The sequence below is a fragment of the Choristoneura fumiferana genome, chromosome 10 (genome assembly GCF_025370935.1).
Source record: "Choristoneura fumiferana chromosome 10, NRCan_CFum_1, whole genome shotgun sequence".
NCBI classification, from domain to species: Eukaryota; Metazoa; Arthropoda; class Insecta; order Lepidoptera; family Tortricidae; genus Choristoneura; species Choristoneura fumiferana.
The window spans coordinates 14,939,924-14,959,860 of NC_133481.1; the positions used below are offsets into that span (position 1 = coordinate 14,939,924).

The 19,937-nt window shown below is 36.0% G+C and overlaps 1 protein-coding gene across 3 annotated transcripts in view; it reads left to right on the forward strand.

Annotated features, from left to right (window-relative positions):
• The window catches only part of jvl (javelin-like), an 82,397-nt gene that overhangs the window by 29,095 nt on the left and 33,365 nt on the right, over positions 1 to 19,937 (forward strand). The window contains exon 1 of one of the 3 annotated variants that reach the window (XM_074093640.1): positions 4,692 to 5,215. The exons of the other annotated variants lie outside the window; for them this stretch is intronic. The gene's annotated coding sequence lies outside the window, so the exon portion shown is untranslated. Of the gene's footprint in view, positions 1 to 4,691; positions 5,216 to 19,937 lie in introns of those variants that run through there. 3 annotated transcript variants of the gene reach the window in all.

Below are 19,937 nucleotides of genomic sequence, written 5' to 3' on the forward strand. Positions count from 1 at the left end.
GTGTACCTGTCATTCCGTGGTTCCTATGGCTTTATCTGTGGTTCAACCTCCTTTTGTATTAACTCTTGTTAAGCTTCTATTAACCTAAAATCCGTTTGCCTTCTGCCACTACGTTTGTCTTTGCATGGCAAAGACATGACATCGAAAATAGAAACTGAGACATGGATGCACAGAAAAACCAGAAAAAGAGAGTTATGGTTTTACGGAATGACCGTAAAAGTAAGAAATTTGGAGTTAAAACAAAAAATACAAAAATACCAAACTATGTAAAAAATACATAAGGACAGGACAATTTTTTTCTATAAACAAACACTAGTCTAACTTTTTATGACTAAAGGTAAGGTAAGATGTTAATGTTTTGTACTGCGTGGGTAAGTTGTAAAACTTAAGATTAATTATAAAATAATAGAGTACTCATAAATGTTTTATGTTACCCTTGTCTCGATCTTTGAACTACCTACTCAATAATTGACCATCGGAGCAATTAAAACTTGCAGCTAGAATTACACCAGAAGCCTGATATCGGGTATTCGATAAAAAAACTTTATTTCATCTCAACCAGTCGGACGGCATTCAATGACATTTACATTATGTTAACAAACTGGACGAGTCGCCTTTGGGATAAAAAAGAAAGTAGATGCGTGCACGGTATGTTAATACCATTTATTTATGGACACCTTTCAAATACGAGTCCTGAAACCAGTTGTCATCACACGCATGTGTCTTATTGTATACGGTTTATAGAAAATATCCTCACAAAAACGCACGTGCATATCGTGATTCTATCGGACGGAGTCGTGTTGCTCGAATTGTCCAATAATAAATATATGATGAACACGCTGTAATGAAGTCGTGTTTATAGATCGAGTCACAGAATAAATATTAGTACAAGTATGTAATCGAGTGTTTATCTGTAGGACCTGGTTATACAGAATACATGTACACGATATTTATACCAGTTTCAATACCAACCTCTATTATTTAATGAGCTGAGTATATTTTATGATCAACTGTGGCTACTTAGAAATATAGAACTTGCAATTTGTTTAAAGAAAAAAAAACTTTCTGCGCAGTTTTTTTGCGGTATATTTTTCTTGCAAATGATGATAAACTAAAAAAGATACGCAAATAAAGCCTTTAGCGCCCGACTTGCAAGATTAAAATTTGATTTGATGGGTATTAACACTTCGTATGTTCGTTGAAAATGTTAGATGTGTAATAAATGGTAATATCTATTATTTACTAATAAGAGTAAACAGTCAAACACGTATAGGTGTACCAGAATCTGATGGCATTTTTAAAAGTAAAAAAATAGTGATTTTTATATACAATATGTGTATAATACAATACGCGAAGAAGGAGGTGTAAATCAAACACAATCTTCGATTTTAAAGCGTGTCGTGGAGTTGACTGGTAAGTTGAAACGAACTGTTTTGATACTTTTAGGTTTAGGTATATTTAGTCTTACATAAATGCTACTTATTACAGGGGTTCCCAGCACTACCATACGCCGAATTATAACTGAGGGCACCTCTACTGGTTTTTGGAATAATTTTCTAGTTCTGGATAAGATTTCAAGTTATTTTTGATACTCAGTATATATAAAGGGTTTAGCAGGCTAAGGAAGGAGATGTGGCCCCTGTGAGGAATAGTTGAATTGGTGAATGTCAATTGTTTGTCGCCTCATTACTAGTAATCACTCCAACTTTTAGCATCTTGAACTGTCACAGAGATAATGTCAAAAATATGATTCCTTAACATTTTTTTTTCAAACTCGTTTTTCTCCTAATTCATAGCAGCTAAAACATCGAAACAAAATCACAGCTACGTGGTTTGAGTGGTTACAATTTTATTAATATTTTATACGTGAAAAATAAAAATGACAATTTATTTTTTGACACGTTCTTTTAACAAGTTTTTTTAATGTATTTTATAACTATGAAAAAAATCACATAAACTGCAAATAGTATTACCTACTAACAAACGAAAAATGAGTTCCATTGGTCATCTACGGTCTTCTTCATCAGGCCCAGGTTACCAAATGATACTTTCTGAATGCTCATCTTAATGCTAAAAATGTCAAAATTGCCATAGGTGTGCCTATAAAATTTGAGGTTTGCCCTCGATTTCCCTAGGATCCCATACGCAGATCGTGCCTTGGTGACAATGGGACCACCTCAGAAGAATACGCTTTCGAATAAAAAAAGAATTTTGAAAATCGGTCAAAATCGGTCCAATCGGTTTAAAATAAAAGCTCTTACGACATCGACGACATGTATGTATTTTTAACAGACGTCAAAAAAAGGGGGAGGTTATCAATTCGGTTGTACTTTTTTTTATGTTTGTTACCTCAGAACTCCGTCATTTATGAAACGATTTGAAAAAATGTTTTTAGTTCGTCTAAGAATGCTTTCAAATAGGTCCCATAAGCACCAAATTAGGATCTAATAATTGAATCCTAGGGAAATCGAGTGAACTCTTCAAATATTGTAGGAACGCCTATGATAATTTCGATATATTTAGGAGTAACTCGTGCATTTGCTCTTGATAATCATCATTTGGTGAAGTGGAACTGACGATGAAGACCAAATTTAACCAAAGGAGCGACTACTCAATAACAAGTACGTCACGGATTCAATTTCAATTAAGTACGCAGTTGCGAAGCAATTTAAGCTCATCGTAATTCATATGGTGAAATGGAACGGGTGATGTGATGAAGCACTAGGATTCCTCAATAATGAACGTCTCTGCATCGGAAAAAGCAATTTTTCGTAAAAGGTGACGATCTTTTACACTAAAAAGCGTGAATAATTTTTTTTACAAAAATAGAACCGACTACAAAAAACCATGAAAATAATTTTCTACCAGTCTGAAGTCGGTGCCTCAGCCAGCACGAGCCAGCAGGAGTGATTGAAGCCCAATATATAGTGCGTAGGTGAGGTAGACGAATATAGGTCCACTCCTGCTGGCTCGTCCTGGGGCACCGACTTCAGGACTGGTAGAAAATTATTTTCATGGTTTTTTGTAGAAGATTCTATTTATTGTTAAAATTTTTGTTTGCATTTTTCTAACCTGTGCGTGCATTGCATGTGTTGTTGCTATCATGAATAAATGATTTTTCTTTCTTCTTTCTTTTTAAGAACTGCCTAATGGAGTCAAGAAGCATCATACATTGTTTTGAAGCAGTATAAAAGCATTGTTGCGAATAATAAATTATCTCTTAGATGAAAAATGCCTTTTTCAGTTCTTATTTAAAAGGACCTAGGTAAACGTTAGACCTGGGCGGACGTTGACCCGCCCGCCCACGTCTCATCCTTATTGATTGTGCGAACGAAACGTTTATATGGTAAAACGTTGTTTAAGTTTTACTGAAAAAAGCTTCTACATGGCTATTTACGTTACTCAGGTTCAATATGATATATGTAAAGTATCTTTATTTTTTTTTAATTTGGAGAGATATTCTATATAATATAATGTTATTGAAACCAGAAGAAAGTGGTAAAAAAATGCTTTTTTTTTAAGAAACCTTGAATGTGAATAAAATTTAATCACTATAAATAATCGTTTCATGAACTGTGTGATGACATTCAATTGTAGATCATAAAGAGAAATACATCGCAGATTCACATGCGAATAGTCATGCAAGCGACTCAGTTATATGTTTTCGAATATCTAAGTGTATAATAGCGGGATCGTCACACTTCACTAAACGGATGCTGCGAGAGAAAACTTCTCTAGTTTATCACCACCGGTTTCTGTATCCGCTACACTCGGCATACTGATCATCGTAATACGAATATATATTATATCCACATCATATATCCACATGCTCTATCTAGCAGAATAACAATGCACGCCTGCTTCTTTTTCTCACTATTAAAATAAAAACTTACTAATCCACAGATTTCTACCACTTTCTATTTAATATTCCCCTCAATCAATTTTACTGAGTTGTTGGCCTTGTTGGTTACTGATAATTGCTTCTAATGACTGTTTATTCTTCTGATAATTCATTAGGTAATGATGATTAAACGTAATCTTTCTAATATATAGAATTCTCGTGTCAGAATGTTTGTGACCAAACTCCACCAAAACGGCTTGACCGATATTTTTTGTGTATATTCCGTAGGTCTGAGAAAGAAACTATTTTTCATACTTCTACGCGGACGGAGAACTTATGAAACAGACAATAGTAGATCTTATCGGCAATACGAGTATTATTATTACAGAAGTGGTACGATAGTAAAATATTTCGTGACAATTTAACTCAAAACCACCTCAAAACTGTGTAAGTTTTAAGTAGCTTTAAAGCAGTGCAACAAACTGCAGCACTGCACATATACATACATATTATTGTTATTTATGCAGTACGCACGCAGGCACGTCTAGTCTTCGCGAAACGTGACGTGAGCCGGCCTTGGTGGTCGGCATACGTTCGGCTGGAATCGCCGATCAGTCGAGCTTCCTTCTCTTTTACACTCAATGACTGCACTACTCGAATTTCCACACACAACATTCGAGGAAACTGACTCAGCTGAGTATTGTACAACGTCGAGTCAAGGAAACTGTGCTTTATTCCTAACTGTTTATGGTATCTTTCGGCCTGCGAGAATATCGCCTGTTACGGGGCTACACCTCCGACGGCGCTACGTCAGACCATCGTTCTTTCTCTTTTTTTCTCAGTCCCGCACAGCTGCCGCCGGCCAGTATTGTAAAGGCATTCGAACGATACGGACTGCTTAACGCTGTTTTTGTTCTTATCACGCTAAGGTTAGCTCAGGTTCTATTACTGTCAAATAGTTATCAAAGATATCGTCTATTCAGACTATCGGTCACTATATAAAAATACAGTGGAAAAAGACATCTCGATATCGACAGCCGTCTCGGTTTACATCTTTGCGTTATCGTTGTAATTGTTTTGAAAACATTGGACGATTGTCGCAATGTCAACTAAGGAAACAGTGCAATAACTGTATCGCTATGTGGGATACGCGTTCAAGTTCCGAGTGAGTGCGTGTGTTAGCCAAGTGGATCGTCGGGGTATCTGGTGTGTCCCTAAGTGTTGAGTTTTACAATTGCGGTCGAGACGTCAGTGTCTGATGGACGAGTGTGGCAGGCCGGGTCGGAGCGGGCGTCATGCGGGCCCGCATGGTTGGCACTAGCAACCGACACCGACAAAACGGCGGCCACGGAGACAGTGGCGGTACTCGCACAGGTTGGCATCCAAGCGTAAACAAACGAACGTTCTCGATATGAGTACAATAACCAGTAGGAAAACCGCTAATTAACAAAATCACAGCTTATGTATAGCATTTGTAGCAAAACCTGCTAAAAGTCACGTCACTTGTGTAAATGCGAATCCTTAGCATCTAGAACAACATACTTATGGCAATAATATAACGATATTATCATCCTCGTGAAAATTCGAAAAATAATTTGAACAATTTATACCTACCTTCTACGGTAGGTTTCTTTACTTGTCATTACACGTGATCGTAGAGCTAAGAAGCAAACAGCAGATGCAATAAATAAAGAGTCATATGACTGACTAAGAGTACCTAGTTGCTCATAGTGTTTCGATACAGCTGTTGTAGTAAAACGCCTTATTACTTAAATATACCAAATCAAGAAATTACACAATACATATGCATACTCGACTTGAAAGCAATAATAATGAACACGTTTTTCAAGGCAATTTGTGAAGGGTTTGAACTCCTAAGTAGAAGTAATCGTGTATCATTGACTTGTCCAGAACCAGAAGCCAACGTTTATAGTGCCTAATGTACCCACAGTTTAGTTGATTAACTGAGTGACTCATGCAGCTATTAACTAGTCTAAGTTCATACAACCAGTATTATCTTGTTTAGTTAATTCGTTGTTGTTCACTGTTAAATTAGGATTGTGCAGATTGGTTACTACGTTTTTTTAGCATTAGAAAAAGGGTTAACAATCTTAAGAGTCTTTTTATTGACAAACGTTGTTAAAAAACAGTAACTACATTGTGACACCAAACTAATGTAAATGATCCTTGTAAATGGTCCTTTCTAATTGTTACATATTTGCTGTGTGACTTATATTATTTTTCAAAAGTTTTCTTCAATAAAAAGACACGTCAAGATCGCTTACCTTCTTTCTAATGGTAAAAAAACGAAGTATAGTCATTTTCAGTTTTATTATTTTCATGTTTACTACTACTTCATCAAAAATGTTATCTTCTATGAGATGAGATATCGTTGGATGCATTCCTTTGATAATACGCGGGTTTTTTGAAACTATAAACTATAGCTGTCGCCCGCAATTAAATTCAGGATAACTTTGCACTTCCTCGGGATAATAAATAGCTTAGCATTATTATGGTTTCCACTGGTGAAGTTATTTTCAAAATCGTTATAATAGACCCAGAGATAACTTAGGGGTTATAGGTACAAACTAACACTTAAAACGAACATAAAGTTGTCCTCTTTATAGCCCAATAAAACATTAAGGCACCTGCAGATATTTGCTTCGATTTACAACAAACTTATCTAATGCCAAAATAAACACGTGATACTCTTGTAATATTATTGCAAATGAGCAAATGACTCACTTGGAAAGTAAATTGACTTGACATTCAAGTGGCAAACATCTTCAAAGGCGTTGCGTCTTATCGTATCCAGCGTACCTATCTATAATGTAAAAAAAATATGTATAAATCGCCAATTCTCCACCAAGGGTCAAATTCATGAGAGTCATCCATCAGTAATGCTGTAACTATTGGGGAAATCGACGTTAAATATTTAAGTTGATTGTGATAAAAACTCAGTCTATTCCTAAATTAAACTAACAGTCTCATGCACCATTGCAATTGAAAAAAAAAACCTTTGTTTCATTATTAATTATAATCCTTTCTTACAACTCCTTGTATGCAAAGGGTTGTTTTAAACTCTTAACTTCTGCAATTACTAAAACAACTTATTTCAATTTTGTACCTACCTTCGCAAAAGACTCCAAAACTTCACATCTGCCTTCATTTAAAACTGTGTCCCGCAAATGCCCAATAAGGATATTTATTTCTTAATAAGGTTATCGGAATACACTACATCGACAGGTGATAATGTAACTTGTTTTTCAAGATGTTGACTCAAATTCCACTCGTGCATCTTTCATTGCTAAAGGTGAACCATGTCGTTTGTATCCCTTTTAAGATACATTATTATTGAGAAAGGTTTTGTCAGCGATAATGCCACATTATGGTTTATTTATTCCGCCACTTCACTGATTAAAAGATACAATATAACGCTGAAATGAAAACTTTCTTCAATCCATTCTTGTCACGTACTCCAAAAAAGGTTTATCTCCCAAAAACACATAGCGCTTAAGCTCCTTTTGTATATAAAAAACGTTTTAAGTTTACAACAGATTTTAGATTAACAAAAAACCAAACGATGAAAGTTAACTTCGCTTATCTATTAATACTGTTGACAGCTCAGATCATTTTCAAGTTATCGAAAGGTTTTGACCTACTTAATCATAGTTTTCATTTCCAACTTTATATTTTATTGAATTGGGGCACCGATCGTATTGGCTGTCATCTCCGTGCATTCCAACTTTATTTCGAAGATAAAGAGATAAGATTATTTATTGTTCAGCAGCTCTGCCATTAAGGCGAACAAAGAACCCGATGAAGTGTTTGTGTAAGTTATCCGGAATGCTAGAAAAATAGCCATTGTTTTCAAAGATAAAAGGGTTTGGTTTTGTTATTTTAAATTTACTATGGTGAGCGAGTAATAAATATAAATAAAAGTGAGATACAATGGTACACTGCAAGGAGATTAGATCAGACACCTATGTAGACAAACACCTATTGACCCTGGCGCTCGCGAGACGGAACGTTATAAAACACACGTCTACTTTAAAATAGTTTGTTCATCAAATATAAATAAATCATGGTTATATTCGAAAATTACAGACATTTCCTTCCGATAACACTCCCTATCTTATCCAGAAGCATTCTGTTCACCGAAAATTGAATAAGTATGCGAAGCAATTGAATATTATTTTATTTGGCTGTTAAGTATTTATTTGTTAATGTATAGTATACTCTAAATTAATATCATTGTATTCAAAACCGACTACAACCGTTCCTGCTATTCGTTTTATTTCGGTGACAGGTGGACGCTATAAGCAAATAAACATTTTCCGGTGCACCAGTTTAAAATAAATCGTAACGTTACGTCCTACTCCTACGTAAGTTTTATTTTCAGCAGCTTCCAAAAATATTTCTGAAGCCTTTGATGGATATTATTAAAAAAAATACCTTTTGTGATGGCGTAGTTAGTACCTTGATGCAAGCTTAACCGGCCGGATGTTAAACCTTGTAACACCGGAACGTCTTATAATAATTATCTGCGACATTCTCACAGATAATAGGCAGTCCTCTTTTTACTAAGCAGGCTTAAACTAAGTAAGCCTATCTCCCGCCTTCTGGTTTATGTCGTAACCATCACTGCAGTCACGGGATTGAAAAGGCGAGTGACACTATGTAATATCTAATAGTATGTGCTTGATTTTCCGCAAACATTATCGTTTATGTGCACTCAGTTGATCAGAGCCTAAATTCACACCATTCACAGATAATCATAAGCTTGATGCTTCTACCAGCTGATGACCATTTAAAGGACCTTACTACTTCTGAGAGTTCTGGGCTAGGTCCTAATTATATTATAATACCTACTATTTTTAAGGTTAGGAACAGTCATGACCAGTTTAGCATAAGATCGATCTATGCTAAACTGGTCATGACTGTTCCTAACCTTAAAATGACGGTAATTATTATTTTTATTTCTTTCATGTCATGTTCTAGGCTGCGTTTAAAAATTCGATCAGTTTCTACTGTATTAGACATAAATTAGTCTCGGGCTGCATTCCATTAACCTCGGCTTTCTGAACTAATGCGATTTCTTCTTGTGCCGCTAAAATCGAGAGCACAAGACTTTGGGTAGGTTTCACTTCTGCAGATTTATGTTTTTTATCTAAATTCAAGTTGCACTTGCAGGTAGCGTTCGATATCCAATTATGATCAAGTTTTTAGTGCCCAACTACTTTTTTATTATGATTTTATCAAACCGTGAAGCTGCGTAACGTTGCTATGATACTTGGCTAATTTAACTTGTAATGTTGACACATTTTTCCGATTTCACAAAGTCTACCGATGGGTCCAGTGGCATAATTACATTTCAAAAGTTTCGACAAATATTGACAAGCATAGTAGCAGCGTTAGGTTAGCAAATTAGTAGCAGTGAGTGCCAAATTTTACGCTAACGTAACGTACCTGCTTCAATAGGAAAAGTAAACAAAGTATTCGTGTATCCGAAGTCGCTATACCCGATCAACATGAATGTTTACATTTCTATTCGCAAGAGTTCTCAACGAACACTCAATTCAATGCGTTACTATGATTTGCTTGTGACTATCCTCGACCCCAGTATTCCGGTCAACAATAACTAGAAGGACCTGTAACTGTTGGCACTATTCCAAATATTCATTTTACGATGCATGTTGTATGTTGGATGCATATCCAACCTCTCAAATGAATAAAACAAGCCACGTTTAGCTACTTAAGATGTAATTGGTTCTGTGGATTAAAATGGAACGTGCGTGATATGCCAAAACATGATTGATTTCATTATTAAAACATGATTGCGCCATGGATTTCTTTTGAAGGCAACTGTCAATAAAATTGGTATACATTCTTTATATGATCACTATCACCCCTCACATCGCTGCTATCGTAGGTAGATAGGTTCACAGAATTCCTTTTTTTGGTGGGGAGAGGCTACAATAATAAACTAAAAGCCTTCATAAGTAACTTAATGCTTAGAAATGTCTAAATTTTGACTGCTATGTTATGTGATTTGTAAAAGTCAGTTCTTATTTACACAGACAGAGTTCTTAATTAGAAGTCTACGATGATAAATTACTTCTCGAATTTGCACGGAGTGGGTTGAAGATTAATATTTCGCAGTGATTTAATAAGGGTTTTAAAAATATATATGTTTACTCTACAATTTTGCAGAATTAATGAATTACATATATTTATTTTCCTTTTATTATCCTGATGCAGGTGTTTTATTTATATATACTTAGTCTTATTTACACATATCGTTAGTTCAATTTTATCTTATGTTACTCATAACTAAAGTTTACTCTTCATACTACTACTGACTGAAACATATAGATACCTATGCAACTTCAAGAACTTCTTATCTTAAAGCCGCCTAAGTTCCAATTATTCCAAAAATTGATTGATACATTACTACTCGTACCAATAGTAAACTACATTGTTACTTCACGAAGTTATAAAATTTATGCAATAAGCTAGAGCATTAACGGCAATCGGTGGCACGTGGAAGCGAGCTCGTACTCAGATCGCGATAAGGAATCGCTAAACGTGATCGATTATTTACACTTCACCGTGCTTGGCTGACCGATAACCATAGCAATGCAACTACGAAATCTTAGCCGGTGGAACGAGATCCTAACATGGACGTTAATTCTTTAGTTTGACTTGGCCATTCATTTGACTATCAAACGTCCAACCGCGTTGGAAATTCTTGGATCGCCGATCGGTATAATTCCCTATTAGAATTAGATTAGACATATTTTCTTCGTAATGTACTACTTTCAACGAGCATCGGAAATCTTGAATTTGAAATATAGGGAGTTTATTAAAGGTAATGGCGGTCTACTTCTATACAAAACATATTAAAGTAATTAACCGCAAATTATCAAAAACTGTTGTCCGCATAGGTTGTTTATTAACCTTGTGGCTTCTAAAATCGTGAAATTTAAATGGAACAAACGATTTACCTTCTTCAATTTCATAAACGCCTGTTAAACTTCTGTTAACTAACATACGTTTAAATTTATCTGTCGCTTTATCATAATAATATGCATTTGCCAGATATAGATAAAATATTATTTTCGAAACTTTTTTGAATAAGGAGTTTAAGTAATAAAACGGTTTTATGGGTTTAAGCAAGCCAAACATATTGTGAGTTACGTTAATGCGATTTGTAGGTAGTTAGGCTTTGTAGGCGCGGAGGCGGCGTGAGAGGCGACCTTGTGTGCGCCGACTCTGACATTGGGCGTTTGAGCGCGTCGATTTCGAATCGCGTTTTATACCACGACCTCAGCCGCCGGCGCAGCCACAATGGTCTTTTGGCGTGAGTGAGCACACCGCTAATCGCTTCCTATGGCATAATATTAATATCGTTTGTCTGTAATTTAAACGCATCATAATTATTTTATCAGAAATATTGCTAGTGAAATATGTTACATCATATTCGGATATTATTTCTTTTTAAAACGGCTTACATTAGCTTTAGCTTCAATTTGTAATTATACCTTAACTATGTCTATGAATGCAATGGAATTATTAACTTGATTTTTACCCACTTCTTAATGTTGTATTGATACGATAATTCGCAATATGCGAAGCTCTGATGGCAGTGCAATAAAATAATATAAGGCATTCTATTCTATTCTAATATGGCACCATCGGACTGATCTGATGATGAGTCGGAAGCTAGACCAGACACTGGAACTCCTAAACCAATGGAACCAAGCCATGTATATGCTTATTAGAATAGTCAAGCCCAGCTTGCACGATTTTTCTTGCTAGTCTAAACTGGGCTTAAGGGTGTATTTTGACTAAAGGTAGTTTCCATGGTCTGATGATGGATCAGTTAGGCGGTTACCATTAAAATGTATTTTAGTTTTATAAACTACCAAGGTATAGTTATTGAAATAGCGATTGAAACGTATAAGTAGTTAACGTCAAGTGACTTATTTGCCTGTGGAATTGATCTATTTCTCAATTAGGCAGTGCGTCACCAGCAACGGTGTTTACATTGAGTTTGATATAAGTAGTGACTATAGTGAGACTTTGGAGTCAATATCGCGTATTTAATTTGAAAATATTATTTGAAAGGTAACGCTCGTGTTTCAATTTAACTTGCTTAAGTATAACTACACGTTATTTCATTATTCTTTGTGTTAATTTTTTTCGTTCATAGTGCTATCAGTTTTAGTATCATCTTTACAATCAACGAGCATCATGTCCATCCATACCAGCAAATTTACAGCGGCACATACGCACGGTCAATGGTTGCACAAGCACTCTTGCCTTATTTGCAGCCGCAGCCGGAGCCGTCCAGTTTTGACTTTGCTCAGCGCGCGTAACGCGGTTGGTGTTGTTTCAACGGCGCTTTCTATCTGTTATCTCTCGAGATCAACCGCGCCTCGAGTCGGTAGTCGATTCCGCCCACGATTGCCGACCCGCTGATTAAATGCTGTAAAGCAAATAATCCGATCAAACGACTCGCTGACACTACACTTATTTCACCGAGCTACCCAGCCCCGATCTTATCCGTTTAGTATCAACCATCTATTCATGTTAAGGATTTATTGTAAGACCCGTCTGGGATCACAAATTCAATGGAGATAGTAAATTATTGGCTCACGACCATTACACGGCGTTTTATATCTCAATCAGAAAAGTCACGTTACACGGCAGCCATTTTCATGTTCCAGTGCAATGCCAGCAACAACCGCATGCGCAGTTCTGCGGTTGCTTTGCTATCTCTACGGTGCATTCGTCTCGAACGAGCGACGACCTGACATTTTCCTAGATTCTTATAAACTATGTTAGCTACCATTGCCGCCACTCGACATATTTAAGATGCAGATTACGCTCGCAAACTTATTAAACTGGAATTGTATGTTATGTTAATAAAAAAAATACCGTCTATTCTGGTGAATAATGTTTAGGATTGGTTGATACACCCTTCGGTCATGTAGATTATCCTCGCAAACAACATAAATTTCACAACAATCGTGAGGGTATTATATCAATAGGAAGAGAACCTGAATCAGCCGGGTATAATTATGTCACTTAGTAAAGCACAAGTCACGTTGGCTTCACACTTGGACAGAAATAGAAAGTGTTAAACACTCAGTCACATTGTGTACTGAATACATGAGGAATGAGGCGCTTTACTGTTTGGCCAATTATTCACTGATTGTTTGCTTTCGATTGCGCCTACGCGCCATATTTCTTTAACTATTAAGATTTATGGATGCTCTACTAACCCTTAAAATTTGCATAATTGCCCTAGTGTTCTTTTTGATTCGCTGACTGATGCCGTTAAAACTATTATCGAATTAGAACAGCCATTATGAAGGCTATTCATCTTTTTTTAAGAAGAATGTTATCTCATCTAATGCTAGTTTGTGATTTTATATAAAACCTTGTTAGTACAATACATACGTTACAGCACACAAACACACAGTATATATAATTATGTAGGTACTCTTTTATTTAACACTATTTGAAAAGTAACATAAGATACACTTAGAATTCACAACATAAATCTGAAATTGTTCAAATCTTTATTAAGGAATGAATCTTATTAAAATTTATATATTTAATGTAAATTCGGTCTTATGTGCAGTGTCCTACCATGGTCTCAACTCCCTACTAAAATTAACCAATTATGGTAATTTAAGCAAGTTTAGTAGTCAACTAACTAAAGCGATAGCTGCTTAACTATTTTCAATGATTCTCAGAGGCGATACTGGCGATATACTCCTTGTTTACTATATAAGCCACGTTAAGTAATTGCAATTGTGTCGAGACAACTGATTTCCGTCGCGAAGGTACATTGAGTGGACATTCGCGAATGGTCACATTTCGTTTCATGATTCGAGGGTATCGATCATGCGGAACCGGCTTTGATTCTAGGCGATCTACAGAACCCTAACATGAAGTTTTGTGAACAATTACATATTCATCTTTTATCAACTTATCAACATATCTTCTTATCAACTCCGTTTATCTTTTCTAGTCTCGACTTGTCCCTTTATGCTTCACCAATTTTATGACTTAGATTTAAAATGTTTTCCATTTTTTTTACAACATAATTTGTTTAACTTGTTTGAAACCGCGGAAATAACATAAACTTGCCAAATAAGTGTAGAAAAAACCACAGACCGCGTAATTCCATGTTAGATAATAATTTGCAAATGTACATAACCTGTATTAAATTTCTTCAATAAAAAATATCGTATCAAAAAATCTAGACACAATACCATCTTGTAATAGGCTTTGCTGAAAAAGTTTGTACTAATGGTCTCCCGCTGAGTCGCTTATTCATTACTGATTAGTTTACTAACAGTGATGCAACATGCAACTCTTTCGCTAAATAAATTTAACAATCCAGTGAACTCAACCGTTTCTTAAGTAATAAATCAAGGCATTTAAAAAAAAACAGTATCGTGAGCAGTTCATCTATCTACATCTATTATTATATCAAAGAAGAATCTGACTAAAGGACTGACATATCAAAGCACAGCCCAAATTACTTGTAGCTTTAAGTTTCGCACAGGGCTCCCTTTAAGAAGCACGTGAGCATTAAGGACGAGGTTTGGAAATTCAACTCCTAAGGGGTCCGGGTGAAATAAGGAATAGGAAATAGCTGTCCGTTTTGTAGTTTTCGGTATGATATATTTTTGTATGTACAAGTCTTTATAAAATACATAAAAAACAGATTACAATGAGAAACAGATGCAAAAATGAAGGAAGTATAATCTTCCTCTTCTTGAAGGCAGTATAGTGGTGGGCTATATTGCAGATATAGTCGCCGGGAAGTAGCATCTATTGAGTATGAGTATATGAGTGATGGTCTCTGAGAAGAGCCTGGCTAACAGGTAGTAGATGTCTGTTAGGTGGTCAGAGTCCAGTGCCCTCTGGAATACAACACTCTACAGGAGATGGAGTTTATAGTACGTAGGAATCTGATCATCTGATGAGAAATTCCCAGATGAGTCGGACGTGCTGTCGGGACCGGCTCGGCAACAATGAGTATTCTCCACCGCCCTCTAAACTCTATTTAAATAGAATCACAATCCTGTAGTAATCATCATAATCCATAATGACAATCCTGTAGACAGATCCAGTTCCAGCCAACTACAAGTAATATGAACACCGGGATGCCTAGATCTTAGTGATGTGACTATTATTCTTTTTTGATTCCTTTTAGGAAAACGAGGTAGAGGAAGACCGAGATTGACCTATTTTAACCAGGTGAAGGAAAGGGTGGGTGTAGTGTCGTATCAGAAAGTCAAACAGCTGGCCAGATTATAATCACATCAACGGGGACAATTAAGTGTGCCCACGTTAGGGTGTCTTAAATGTCTAGAAAATTGACAGATTCTATTCTATTGTAACCAATATATTTTAGAGAGAAATGCTTTTGGGTTTAAGTTCCATCAAGCAATATCAAACTGTATAATCAAAAATAAGGATCTGAAAGTGTAATAATCATAGAGTTTAAATCTGCATTAAGTATCAAGGGCCAGATACAGAAGGCGGTACTTCTGGACACGGCACGCATCGTCCGGAGATTCCTCACTCTGCGGCCCTGCCCTGCCCTGTTACCGGCGGCAAACTAGGTTAGGTTTTTATAATATTTTTATTTTGTATGTACTTTTCTGTATTTTACTTCTTATAACTATTATAAAAACCTAATCCTAAGAATAAAAAAATAAATAAAGAGAATAATAATAAAAAACTATTTGAATTTAATACCTGCGCTTCGTTCAAGTATATTGTTACTTAAAACGAATGAGATTATAAAAATGTAATCCTATTCGTAAGACGATACAAAAAAGATTAATTCCTTTTGTGAAACTTGACACCTTTATGGCAGGGTGTCTTCTTGAAATCTCTTGGAGTTGCTCAGGGAGTCTTGCTTGGTACAATGGTATTTATTTGTATACGGGTATGTATACATGTTTTATCTAAACGACATGACTCATACAATTGTACAATGTCAAAAATCATCTATTTTGTCTAATGTGTACTTACTAGTCTTTTGTTACTGTAATCAGTTGTTTAGGGTTAACTGATAAGTTTAACATTACGATTAAATATTATCATTCTGAATAATATAAAGAAGTTTATTTCAATTTCGCCATAGAACACGAAAAAGCCCCTGAGAATGGGAGTAAAACTATTATATAGGTATATTATTTATGTTTGTTGATATGACCACCGGAACTACACATGGTAGCATTACATAAAAGTAATTATTATAAAATTAGGTTGTAGTAATGCACGTAATTTCAACATTAGTAATACTAATGTATGAAATGTATCGACAAGGCGCGTAACCTCGTTTATAATGTCCAGTTCTCTACACTTCTCTAGTAATTTAAAATTACTTACTGGTTTGATAAGTTAAGTATTGAGTAAGAAAATTATGACATAATACTATTAAGCACAGTATTGCAATTTTATGTATTAAATTACCTACATTGTCAATTTCTAATATGTATTTTTTTTTACAGGTAAGCACCATTAATGTTGGGACCCAATGACCTCAATAGTTGAACTTTCTTGCAGAGTAAGATCAGGTGAAATAGATAATAAATTTCCTAACTAAGAAATTTTCTGGTGTATAGGACCAGACAAATCTTGTTTTTTAGTTAAAGTTGATAAATAAGTTAAGATTAATACTTGCAATTGTAGTCTGCAAGTTTTAGAATTGATTGTGATGCTAAAAGTTGACATTTTTAAACTTTTGCCTTACTTTTATTGTTTCTGCTTTCTCGGCATTAATTCACTTTAGGCTCATCTGACATGATTCTTTAGACAAGCAAATGTGAAGTATACTTGCATTGTGTAAGAGTATCACATTTATAAAGCTAAAGAAGACCATTACGCCCCAGTACACTACATCGTTCTTACCCGTACCTACGGATTATTTCAGAATTGTATAGTTTGTTCCCTTACGGATACCAATGTTTACCAAAAGTGTTAACCTTGTTTCGTATACGGTTTGAGCAATCATAATGGTTCTTTTCCAAAGCCAAACCCCCAATATTCACAATAAGAGTTTTACGATTGGTTCGCCCGTGCGTCAGTGCTGTGTAATTGAATTACGACCCACCGCTCATAAATGGGTTAGGTTAGTGGCCCGGCTTCCCCGCTACTCTGTACGCTACGAGAAGCGAGGCGTCATTATCACGTTACTCCACTACATAGTTATTGTTTCTAATATTAACCATTCGAAGATTGCTGGTATCGTTTCATTCAAGTTCGAGCTTCGAATTTTCTTCAAGGATCGTGCTTCGGCGTTATGAATACATAGTGAAACCACTTCTTCTATAATCGGAATGGCAATTGTCAAAATCATGTCGATAGAAAAAGTATTATGGATGTATTCTAGGGTGCACCTATAATATAATGTCGCGATCGAAAAGTTTTTGTAACGTCAACATCCGTACTGCAGGTTCGCGCGTACTCTGCTTTACATACTCTGCTCACCTGCGTGCGACCTAACAATAAGTCATTGTTTTTAGTTCATTCATTTGGACCTCTCAAGTAACGCCTGATTCAATAAATTAATGATTGCATTGCATTATGTCTTGCACTTTTTACTCCATTCCTTAAATATACAAAAAAAACAGTAATCAAATCGATTTGCTCTTAGTGTGAGATCGATGTCTAATTAATCAGACTCGAACTGTGAGATGAGATGATATATTTTTCTTTCAAATTATATTATTGTGTATCTTTTTTTTTACCAATACAAAACTATTAATCCTAAATAACGACACCAACTTTTGGCCGGAAGCGGTCAATGTAATCCAATTCACTAGACGATCTATCACTGTAACTGATATTTATTGTTAGCTGAGGGCGTAAGTCACAGCGGTATGTCTAAGCCTACATCACATCGTCTCCGGCGCACGAGGGCGTAAATCTGTGTTTATATGTCTTTCGACCTATTTGCAAGCCGTGTGGCGGTTTACATTGACGATATTCCAACTTCTATATTATCTAGCTATTAGCATTTTCCCCTTACAAGCACCAGTTACGATTGCTTTGTTTAAGCTAGAGCATCGTTTCCTAATTCCTCTCATTCATTTTCTTATGCGTCTGCAATAGGCTCAGTAATTAATACGTAAGTGCGTGATTCAACCGTTCAAGTGTCTGATTGATTGACATTATCGGCCTCGCAAGGTTATCCATCGCGTGTACTAATAGCAATCTAATTCCAAAGCTTCTAACGCACCAGGTTAAATGCACTTTTGGTTGTTTTTGTATTATCCAATTCCGTGTCTCCTCCGACCTCTTGATGCATTGCATGCGTTCAATGCCGGATGTTAACTTTATCGAGAAAGTAACGTTTAGATTGTGCAACGGGTTTTCTAAATTTAACAATATATTACGTGTTTCTAATTGAGATATCATCAGATTGTTGTTCGCGTGCTGCGACACATTGGCTAACAAATGCAGAGCGGTTTCGTGATTTGAATTCGATATTACGAGGCGCGAATGAAATTCTTTAAGAACTTTCTACGATTTTAAGAGATACGAGGGGCGGCTGAAATGTAATCTACCTAACTAAAAAAGAAAAGACTAGTGAGGGTGTTTTTTCTTTATTCTATGCAATCCCCTGCGAGAGAAATGCACTTGTTACACTTCTCAAATAGTGATATTAACCCATTAAAAAATTTTTTTTTCGGTTTATCGTCAAATACTCGTTAACCTCAGACTTCATGTCCTCATCCGTCAAAAATCTGCGTCCCCTCAAATCTTTCTTCAGGAGTCTGAACAGAAAATAGTTGCAAGGGGCCATGTCTGGGCTAAGGAGGGTGATTGATTTCTTTGAAGCCATTTTTGGACATGGCCAGCTTTGTTGTGCGAGCAGTGTGCACTGGGGCATTGTCGTGCAGCAGCTAAATTCAAAATTCCTTTGCTAAGTTTACGTCTTCGTTTTTCTTTTATTGATTCTCTAAGCTGATGTACTAAATTTGCGTAATAATCAGCATTCACTGTAGTTTTTTTGGCAGGTAATCAATTAGTAAAATCCCATCCGCGTCCCAAAAAATTGTTGCCATTAGTTTGCCTTCCGATGAACAAACCTTGAACTTCCTGGGTGGCTTCTCATCTTTAAATTTCCACTGCAATGACTCCTGTTTACTTTCGGGATCCCATTGCCTAATCCAAGTCTCATTGCAGGTTACTATTCTAGATATACTTTCCTCCGCCTTACCTCGACTCATTTCTATAAAGTCCTCACAACATCGAACTCTTCTCTCCATATCGAAAGAAGTCCGCATTCTAGGCACCCAGCGTGCACTGACTTTGGACATATTTAAATGTTCGTGAATTATTATATTCATTCGTTCCTTGCTAATCCCCACATCTCCGGCTATCTCCCACTGCTTCACTCGCCGGTCTTCAAATATATTTTTTTTCACGTGGGCAACCTTTTCTTCGGTGATTGTGGAAATTGGCCGCCCGCTACGAAGATCATCTTCGAGGCCATCACAACCACAAAACTTGATGGTGAAATCAGACGGGCACGAACACAGGTAACATACGCTGTTTTTTCTGCGAGGGCGTATTTCCCTTAGTAGTGAGGAATTTTATAACGGCACGTTGCTCAATTTTCTTTAGTTTCAAATTTTCCTGCGACATGATGCGAATGACAAAAGGAGAACTAGACACCATAAACAAATGAATGTCCTATATTTCGAAAATCGAATAACCAGTTAATACGAAATCATAGTGGCCAGTATTTTTTTCGCGTTACAAATAGGTGAGGGAGATTACTTTTCAGCCACCCCTCGTATCACGTTCCATCGTTCCATGATCCTAAACGTTAATTATTCACGTCGTAAAATAATTCACACCTACCAGTACAAAAGTTAAAGTAAAAACATTACTTATATCGATTAATCTCGTAAAATTACAATTTTTATGAACTCAGTCTACTGTAGAAGTGTAATTTGATTGGAAACTTGAAAGAAATATATGGTCTTTAAATCGAATTATCAATCGGATTTTTGACTTATAATCATACAATACTAAATGCCGTGACGCA